This window comes from Nanorana parkeri, unplaced genomic scaffold (assembly GCF_000935625.1).
Source record: "Nanorana parkeri isolate BGI_ZX_2015 unplaced genomic scaffold, ASM93562v1 scaffold253, whole genome shotgun sequence".
Lineage (NCBI taxonomy): Eukaryota > Metazoa > Chordata > Amphibia > Anura > Dicroglossidae > Nanorana > Nanorana parkeri.
In genome coordinates this window covers 203609-214444 of record NW_017306521.1, presented here as the reverse complement: position 1 = coordinate 214444, position 10836 = coordinate 203609, and the positions used below count along the sequence as shown (strand labels likewise).

The 10836-nt window shown below is 41.1% G+C and overlaps 1 protein-coding gene across 3 annotated transcripts in view; it reads right to left on the bottom strand.

Annotated features, from left to right (window-relative positions):
• The window catches only part of TPST1 (tyrosylprotein sulfotransferase 1), a 94480-nt gene that overhangs the window by 61456 nt on the left and 22188 nt on the right, over positions 1–10836 (bottom strand). For 2 of the 3 annotated variants that reach the window (XM_018556802.1, XM_018556804.1), the window contains exon 2: positions 2942–3027. The exons of the other annotated variant lie outside the window; for it this stretch is intronic. The gene's annotated coding sequence lies outside the window, so the exon portion shown is untranslated. The remainder of the gene's footprint in view (positions 1–2941; positions 3028–10836) is intronic. 3 annotated transcript variants of the gene reach the window in all.

The window sequence follows — 10836 nt, the reverse complement described above, 5'->3', positions numbered from 1 at the left end:
GCGCACGCCGGAGTGAGAGCAATAATTCTAGGGCCAGTATTTTGGGGTATCTCTAAATTGATGACCTGTGGGGGCTTTTAAAGCGTCTTCTATTGACTTTTTGGGGTACTGCAGTTTTTCGCCGTTTCACGGACGCACGCAATTTGTAACCTATGCATGTTGGGTATCGTTTTACTCGTTGTAACCTCATCTTTTATATGTCATTTAAAAAATTGGTATTTTGTTGTGTTTTGGGGCATTAAATTAAATTTTTCACTAAATGTTGGTGTTTAATAAGGAGTTGCGCTAATATTGCGCAACATAAAAATTTGCAACTACCACCATTTTATTCTATAGGGTCTTGGCATTCAGAAAATATATAATGTTGGGGGGTTTTAAGTCATTTTCAGGCCTAAAATGTGGAATATAACATGGGTGCAAAAAATGAAAAAAGGGCCTCAGTCATGAAGGGGTTAAAGATTGGCCAGAAAAAAAGCCATTGCTTACAGAAAAAAGTAAGCAAACATGTTTGCTGTTTACCAAAAGACATGTGGGAGACTTCCTAAACATATGGAAGAAGGAACTCTGGTCAGATGAGACTAAAATTAAGCTTTTTGGCCTTCAAGGAAAACGCTGTCTGGTGCAAACGCTAGACCTTTCATCACCCTGAGAACACCATGGTGGTGGCAGCATCATGCTGTGGGGATGTTTTTCATCAGCAGGGACTGGCAGACTGGTCAGAATTGAAGGAATGATGGATGGCGCTGAATACCGGGCAATTCTTGAGGGAAACCTCTTTCAGTTTGCCAGAGATTTGAGACTAGGACAGAAGTTCAGCTTCAAGCGACTTGACCCTAAGCATACTGCAAAGCAACACTAGAGTGGTTTAGGGGGTAACATTTAAAGGTCTTGGAATGGCCTAGTCAAAGCTTAGACCTCAATCCAATTGAGAATCTGTGACTTAAAGATTGCTATACACCACAGAAACCCATCCAACTTGAAGGAGCTGAAGCAGTTTTGCCTTGAAAAATGGGCAAGAATCCCAGTGGCTAGATGTGCCAAGCTTATCGAGACGTACCCCAAAAGACTTGCAGCTCTATTTGATGCAAAAGGTGGCTCTACAAAGTATTGACTTTGGGGGGGTTGGGTGAATAGTTATGCACGCTCAAGTTTTCTGTTTGTATGTCTTATTTTTTGTTTGTATCACAATAAAAATATGTTGCAACTTCAATGTGGTAGGCATGTTGTGTAAATCAAAATGATACAAACCCCCAAATAACTCAATTTTAATTCCAGGTGGTAATGCAACAAAATAGGAAAAATGCCGGGGGGGGGGGGGGGGTTTTTTTATACAATACTTTTGCAAGCTTCTGTAAAGGAGTAGGTAATACTTGTTTCATTATAACTATTATTGCATGGCAGATTAGACACTTACTAAAAATGTTAAAATTCTGGTTAGAACAAGTGGACTGACATGCAGAGTCAATTATCAACACAGCTGAAGGCAATTAAAGTAGCAATGCTGTGGTGTAGTCATTGTTTCCATGTTAGGCCGAGACTACAACCTCCCTTATATCTCCCAAAAATGCTGCGTTAACAAAAGCCTGTACATTATAGGCAATCGTGACTAACCATAGATGATCGTGCATACAATTCACTTGCTCAGCTGAAAACTGCCTTTGTAGTTTGGCTCTTAAAGTCCATTTCCACCTTTGTTAGTGATTAGCATTTATTGTGGTAATGTATATAGTGATGATATATATGTGTGCACATTTTAATGACTCACATTGCAAGTTTGTTCATTATTTTATGAACTTAGGCCTGAATCCTACAGATTCAAAATGTTCTCCACAGGAAACTCCGCCTGGCACCGAGATCAGATTGTAAAGCAGGCTGTAAACTGCTGCCCTCCTCCCTGTGATTCTGTGTAACACGATCGCTAAACACCAGCTCTGCCTTAAGGGCTGGTTCACACCATATCCAGTGTGTTCCAGCATGGCTAGTGCCCAGAACACACTAGATCGCATAATTAAAGCCTCCCGCGTTCTGGGACGGGAGGAGGAATGGTAGTGCCATTCATGTCAGTGGCACCGCAGACACACCTCTTGCCCGCAGCACTATGTTTGCGATCGCACCGCACCAGAATGCAGGGCATTGCTGTACTACGCGTTCTGGCGTAGGCGATCGCACTGCGGGCAGGAGGCGCCAAGCCCCCTCCTGCCCCAAAATGTGGGAGGCTTTAATTATGCAATCCAGTGTGTTCCACGCACTAACTATGCCGGAACACACTCAATATGGTGTGTACCAGCCCTCACAAACAATACACTATCCAGTGGGTTGCCACTATGAATACTAATGAATGGGGGTTGGAGAGCTCAGTTGTAATATACGAACATTGCTTCCATAGCACAGAGGCGGCCATTTCCATGAGGATATGAAGAGGAAACCTAACAAAAAACGTACGTTTCTGTGTTCATATACAGCAACTGCATATGCCTGTACTCAGTGTACATTGCTGGCAGCTCGCGTTATACTGAGACCACCAGAGCCGGAATGGATCCCGACATTACTGTCGAGATCCACCCAGCTGCATGAGTGACAGCTGGCTCTGCCTATCTAAAAGGCAGAGCCAGCTGTACCCTGCCCCCTCCCCCGTCCGTTCCTCCAGTCAGAGCAGGAGTGGAGTGGGGATGGGGGGGGGGATCCCTGCAGTGTTGTGAACCTCCTAGCAACCAACATGGCACCTGTGCGTTATACACTGTAGGCATGTAAACAATGCACAAATGTTACATGCATACAGAGCACTTTTCACAAAGGATCTGGCCGCCAGCTTCTGGCAGCAAGATCCTGCATACTAATTGCCATACTTTCATATAGGCGTGTGCCCTAAAAGTCATTACAGACAGAAGTGACAGGACGGTTGAAAAATAAAGGAATACCAAGAAAAAAGGTGAATGATTACCTGGTAGCCCTCTAGGTCACCTGGCTCTAATATAGCGCTGCCAGTGCTCCACGCCCTGGACTTGCTTGAATCACAGATCAGTGGAACTGCAAAGAAAAAAAAGAGGCAAAATGTTTATTTGTTAAAAAAAATGCTGCCATTGTGAAATCAATTAAACACTTCATTTAGGATCACTGGGATACTGAAAAAAAATATAGAGAGTTGGAAGGTACAACAACCCCAATGATCTCCTTTTGGAGAAGTGTAGCAGAGGGTTAATTTGTGAAGATATATGGCCAATATAAGATCTTAAGGAAATGTTTCCTGTAAAAATTGCAGTATATAAACACAAAGTAAATGATAAAAGAAACAGAACTTGCAAACAGAATGCTATAGTTAATTTTTGACTGACTGGTGAGACAGCGCCAAATTTTTAAAGCCCTGTATAGTTATGTCAAGAATCTAACCACATTGGGAACGCAGTACATAGCACAGTTTATCTTGTCTTTGTAAAGTATATAGTGTAGGCAAAACTATTACAAGTTCTACAACATAAATGTACTCATGCCTCAAAACAGATACAGAAGCGTCTCATCTTATAAAAGGCATTTGCAAAGTAGAAAATAGTGATTCAATACATTTGTCACATTTTTACCAGAGCATTCATTCCTATTTGAAGATTTTCCCTCATCGCTTGCTTTCCAGAAAACGTCGACATTTAGGATACACACTTACTTTCTGTCTCATAAAAAAAGGTCAGCAGGCCAAACAGAGGACTGAATCTCTCTAGCTGGGACACAGACAGGAATAAAAGCTTGACAGAGGGTCTAAGCCTTTCCCTCTCCACCCAAAACGAAATAATAAATATTTGGCCTTTTGGCCTTGTTCACACCAAGCGCGTTCCAGGAGCAGAGCAGTTACAGAACGGATCAAAACTGCGTCCAATGTATTCCAATGGTATTTTGGGCTCTAGTTCACACCGCAGCGTTCAGTTCCAGGGCATGTAAAAAAAAACTGCAGCAAGCCCTATTTTACCTGCTCTGGTGTGGATGGAGATTACTCCATCCACACAGTTAAGGAATCTGGAGGAATCTGTTGCACCTTTTCCATCTGACCATAGAAAATCTTGTTATATGTTGTATGAGTTGTATGAGTTGTATGGCCAGCTTTAGTCTTAAAAGCAAAGGCTGCTCAAATATAAAATGTGAAACTCAATTGTTTTCTTATAATACATTTTTATTGTTATTTATTAACTCAATACAGTTTTATCTTTTAGATTTAGTCAGAAAATATTTTTTTTTGTGCACGGATACTGATTTTGGTGTGTTTTAACAATTGAATTGTGTATTTTTATCGGTTTAATATTAATTTGAGAAACATTTGCGCAATTATCGCAGGGCCTACAAATTTAGTATCACCATCTTTTTATTCCAATGGGCCTGCGCTTTCAGAAAATATATGGTTTGGGGGGTCTTTTACAAACGCTAGCAAACTCTCTGGCAAGTATTGAATGTTTATTTATAAAATAATGATTTCACACACGCTATTTTTTTTTTTTTAATTTCCCCAAATTACAACTTAACAATACAAGCTCTTTTTTTTTTTTGCATTGCCCACCCCCTGAATAAAAAATACACAGTGAGAGCGAAAAAATGCACTTTAAGAAAAAAAACACGCAAAATACTTAACTTACACCCCAGCTTCTGGCCGCTTCTTGTAGGCACACTGCAGACTTTGGCCGGTTCACCCCAAAGCGTTACACTAAACGATACCATGCGGTGAGCACATGCTATTGCATAGCACACCTAGCGGTGACCATGCGTTACAGCACAGCACAATGCGTGGTACCATATTGAACTACTTGTTTCTCACTACAGCATGCACAACTTTTTCCCACTGTAACGTATGCGTGCTGGGAGGTGCGTTGGGGTATCATTTAAATGGATAGCACCGCAACACACCTAGTGCACAGTACGGATGCTAGGTGTGATAGCGTGTGCTAAACACATGGTATTGTGCATTTAGTGCAATGCTTAGGTGTAAACCAGTCCTTTGCTGGGCCACACCGTGGGATCCTAGGAAAGCGCAAGGTCACAAATCTCAATTAAAAAAAAAAAAGCTTAATTTTGTAATGATTATAACTTTTTAAAATTATAATGGTGTTTTTTATTATTTAGCAATTTTAGATATAATCAGGGATTTGCCGATGTCTACTTTCAGTTTTATCTCGCATTATCTTGTACTGTAATAACAAATTTAAGACACAATAACCAGTCAGTGCATTTTGAAAGGTGTGTAATTCGCAACAAAGACTGTATACAGGGAAAGACAAACTAAAAGCAAAGAGGTAGCTGTAATTAGGTCAGCGTAGAACAGAAACTACAAAGCATATGGGTTTTTCCTCATAATTTAAGGGCACTTGTCTGGTTATTTAAACGTTGTTATATTTGCAAGAAATCTAAATGTAAAAACACTTGTGCTCCTTAGCAGATGTAGCAGTAGTAAAGGAAATGCAGATGGTAAAAATATTGTGCTTTTATGTATAAAGTCACTGGCTAAAAACTCTGCTCTGAAGATCATGCCCTCTAAAATTCGTAGATCAATGGATTATGGCATAAGTCTACTTTACAGGGAGAATTAGTGTTAAAACCAACAAATCACTTTTAATGTACATTACAGAACTCTTCAAGCACAGGGACAGACTTACACAGGCCTTTTTTTTTAACTAAATAAATACTGAATGAATTCAGTATTTGTAAAATTGGCACCACACTCTGCATAGCAAGAATGGCTGGGTTTTCACTCAAGGCTTCCTTATATTCAAATATATGTCTGCAATCTGAGAAGTGTAGGCTGATAGCTGTGATGAACCCTACCGTTCACATATACACACTTTACAAACTGCCCCAGACACCAAAAGGGGAATTTATCAAAACTGGAGCAGGCAGAAACTGGAGCAGTTGCCAATGGCAACCAAGCAGATTCTCTCTTCAGTTTGTTCAGTTAAGATTTGAAAATGAAAGAGAGAAGCTGATTGGTTACCATGGGCAACTGCTCTAGTTTCTGCCTGCCCCGGTTTTGATAAATTCCCCTCCATGTATCTCAGTTACCATCATCAAATAATACAATGCAAAAAACAAACAAACATATCAGTGATTGATTAAAGCAAACCTATAAGTAGGCAGACACGTAGGTGTTAGAGTAACAACAGTTGAGAAATAACTGCCCCTATTGGAGGGTGGCAGTCCCTCAAGGGACTTGTGAGATTGATATTCAGCTGGACCCAGCCAATCAGTAGATCTGTTTAAACACTGATCCTCTCCTTCAAAAAGCTATTTTATAGCGCTGCAAGCCAGGGTGAGAAGATTTCATTTTGCTAGTAATTCGGTATTGACAATCATTACTGTAATGACTAGGTCATTACTGAGCTCCAACTTCTTTTTGTGAAGTCACATTCTATAAAGAGGAATAGTTGCAAAGGTCTAACTGACAGCTTAAGATGCCATTAGCAAAGGCTCCATGAACAGTGAGTGCCGCTATGGCATTTACAGCTTCACTAGTCACAGCAGGCACCTATAATGGGCAATCCCGCAACCACTCCTATCAGCTGTATACCAACAGATTATAAAGTGTGCTTTGATACTTTGGGAATTACTACTCAATACAGTTGTATGATTTTACAGAGAATTACTATTTTAATTGTGGAGCATTGATCCATAAAAATCCATGCTCGCGACCTTCATTGTGTCTAAATGATAAGAGTTATGAATGCACAATCAAGTCAATTTTTGTATTAGCACTTCCAAGTATAAATATGATTAACTAACATAATTCAAGGACCTGCTTGTTAGGTTGCAGATCTACTACGGGTTCAAGGGAGAATAAATGTATAACATCCTCATGCTTACAAGATATCTAAATAAAGAACAGTGTTGGTTACCCAAAGAATGGATCAGACATCCCCTTTCATTTTTGTATGGAATTTGGAAAAAAAACAAATGAAGAATCTCACTGGCTATAAGGCCCCATTCACACCTAGGCGTATTGTAATATGCGCGTCCGTCACACGTTTTTTTTACAGCGATTCGCGGTAAAAAAGTTGCGCGACCGTCGCGCGATTCCAAAGGCTACTTGGCTGTATCCCAATGGAAAACGCCCTACAAAACGGCCCAAAGTAGTCCCGGGACCTTTTCAGGCGTGGGCCGTTTTGTAGGGCGTTAGGGACGGGCGGAAATACGCCTAGGTGGGAACGAGGGCATTGACTACAATGCTATTTATTTTTTTGACCGTTTTGTAGCGCGTTCGTCGAGCGTAGGACGCGCTACAAAACGGTCAGGTGTGAACGCAGCCTAAAAGACAGCTAGAATGGTTTAAACTTTTGTACAATCGCCCCTGGGTGGTAAAAATAAAAATTCAAGCAATCAAACTGTTATTTGTCAGTTACAGTGTTATTCACAAAAGGGTGAAGAGTTTGGAGAAGGCAGGAGAAGTGAACAATCTAGGACAACATAGCTAAACTGGAAAGTGAGCTGAATTGGAGAATGTTTCCAGTTCAGCTATGTTGTCCTAGATTGTTCACTTCTGCCTTCTGCAAACTCTTCACCTTTTTGTGAATAACCCTGTAAATGTTTCGGAATAAATGGAAAAGCGTGAGAGAATGCTGATACTGTTTTGGTTTCCTAAATGACAGCCTCACCTGCACGGACTTGTAAAATCATATATTCCATAGTGCAGGAAGATGTATGTCCCTACATATATATTCCATTAGTTATAAATAGCTGAAAATCAGCATTTGTGTGTGTGTCGTTGTCAACAGAGGACGAGACTCTGAGTTCTTTTATGAATAGGTGAATTTATTGACTATACAGCAATATTGGAGAGATACAAGAGTACTCTGCTAAAGTGTTCTTACACTCACAATTTATATTTTAACCGAGTACAAGTGTCGTTGACAGTCCCCAGGCAACATAAAGGTGTAAGTGTCTTGTTTACAGTATTAGATTTAGGATCAATTCAGTACATGATTTATGTGTCATAATCAGCTACCTGGACACTAGGAATTCTTAATGAAGGTGAGATGGTTAAACAGGAAATTGACCATTGTTTTAGACAAAAAACTAGAGCAGCATTGCCTTGGGAAAAGTACTCAAACAGGTGCAAATAAGAGACAAGAATGATTACACGTATTCCAGACATCCACCATACCCTAAAGGTGCCCATACACCTTACGACCATCGCAAGACTTTTGTCTTGCGATGGTCGTATGCTTCTTGAAAGCCCGTACGATCTGCCCACCTTGGACGGGCAGATTGTACTTGGGATCATCGAAAGCCCGCCCCGCTGAGGGGCGGGCTTCCGATGACGGCAATGCAGAACGGGCAGTGTGCGCGTGCGCACACCGGCCCGTTCCACAGCTATCGGGCGAGCAGGCTAGAAACCCGCCGAGAATCGTACGATTCTCGGCAGGTTTTCGAGCATGTTGGCTCGACAAAAGACGTGCGACCGTACAGTAGAAACGGTCGCACGTCTTAGTTCACACTGCTCGATTCTCGTACGATCGCGGGATTTCGCCCGATTCTCGTACGAGAATCGAGCAGTGTATGGGCACCTTAAGGCCTCCTCCTCAGTTAAAGCCCATCCCCAAGGACAGGCAGAATGTAGAAAGTTTGGTCTTCCATTGGACTAGTTTCAAAAGTTAATGCGGGCACAGGATGATAAAATCCAAAAGAAGATGGAGTCAAGAGCAATCTTGCACTCACATGTGAAATAGAACATGGGTTTCCTGTAAGTTTTATGCCTACAGATGCAGCCAAAAGAGTCTGTTAGGATGTTAAGCAATGAGTCATTATCAAACACTGCAGAATAAACATTTAAGCAAGGAACAGATGCTGTGTTGCAAATTTTCCAGGTAAAGATCGATGTGGTTGGCTAATGTTGATATGAACTAAATAAATTCACTAATATTTTATGGCTTATGAATTATTGATCCAATATCAATGAATTTCACAGTGGTGTTCTGCCTGAACAAATGAGCGTGACTTTAAAATATGGAAGCTGGCCAAAAACATAAATTGCCAGAGCCAAAACCCAATAATCCCTTCTGTTAACAATTAATCACAGGGATAGGAAAGCCCCAAAGTTGCCAATTTATTTTACGGTGTCATAGGAATAGCCAAGTTGCAGTCATCATCTGAGAAGACTGTTCTATGCAAGCATCAGGGACAGAGGACTGTATTATGAACAAAGTCAGAGGTAATAGAAAAAAAAGTGGAATAATATATGAAAAACAAAATGATTTTGGTTCTTGATGCCCATATTCTACTTGGGTTAGTTCAGGAATGTTGTGCTTTATATCAATATTCTACACTCCCCTTGGACTGTTTCATATTTTGTAGTGTAACAGCCTGAATTGAAAATTAATTTAAGTGGGGTGTTACATCACCGATCCACACACAAAATTCCATTATGTTGATTACATTTTGTTTTCCAGTCGCAAATACATTTTTCAAAAAACTTAAAAGGTTTCTTTTAGGGCTGGTAATGATTAAAAATTTCCTGTTCGATTAATCGAAATTTTTTTTAATCGATTAATTTCAATTATAACGCACATACAGATCCAACTACATTGGCCTATACACATACAGCACAGCAATTAAGTAATAAAATGAACTAGGATCACACTAATCCAGCATGTTATTAATCTCACGTGCCCCACTCAATATGGCCGCCGCTTGAGTGGGGGCAACTCAGAATAATAACGTGCTGGATTAGTGTGATCCTAGTTCATTTTATTACTTCATTGCTGTACTGTATGTGTATAGGCCAATGCCAGGGATCCCAACCTGAAATAAACAATTTCAGGGAGGTGTCCCTCTCATTTCAGGGAGGTGCCCTCTCTTCCCCATCCGCGAAGGGAGGGTTAGGGGGGGGGCTGGGAGAGAGCACCCCCCTGAAATGATGGCAGATAGCACAGGAAGCAAAAGCTTCTTTGCTATCTGCAGACATTTTTTTTTTTGTATTCTGCCAGTTGCAGTTGTCAGAATTTAAAAAAAAAAGGCATATTGGCAATAGCCAATAGCAAACTAGCTAATGCACCCGCCCCCTGCTGCTTTCAATCACCAGAAAAGGACCTGATAGAAAAATTCAGGTCCCCCTCTGCTGATTGACAGCAGCAGTGGGCGGATGCATTAGCTAGTTTGCTATTGGCCATTGCAAAGTGCAATAGCCAATAGGAATCTAGCTATGCAATTGTATGCCTTTTTTTTCTTTTCTGACTGACGGTCAGGTCCCGATGTCAGAAAAGAAAAAAAAAAAAAAAACGATCCCAGGGAAAGGTTTAATCTGCTCGATTGAGCAGATTAAACCTTTCCAGTAAAAAGTGTTTCTCTCCCAGCCGGGATGTCTACTCACCGGCCCAAGCAGCTCCATCGGGTAAAGAAGGGAAGGGGGAGGAGCCCAGTGACGTCACAGACATAGACATCACCGGACTCCTCCCCCTTCCCTTCGTTAGCCGACAGCCACTTGGGGAAGGGGAGAGGAGTCCGGTGACGTCGATGTCCGTGACGTCACCGGATCTCCGACGGAAGACCCGGAAGCCGGCGGAGAGGCGAGTACGGATCCAAAGAACTTTGATCGATCAAAAAAATTAACGATTAATCGAGGGATTAATCGTTAATTTCCGCAGCCCTAGTTTCTTTTAGGGATGCAACGATACCACTTTTTCAAGACCAAGTACAAGTACTTTCCCTCAGGTACTTGCCGATACTTTTTCTTAAAGGGACATGTGACATGTTTCCTAAAACAATACAGACTAATGATTTTAGGGCAGTTTCTTTATAATTAGGAAGAACTCTAACTCAAACCATGATTATTTAGCAATGGAGAATGTCAACCAGCAATCATGGATTGCTCAGATT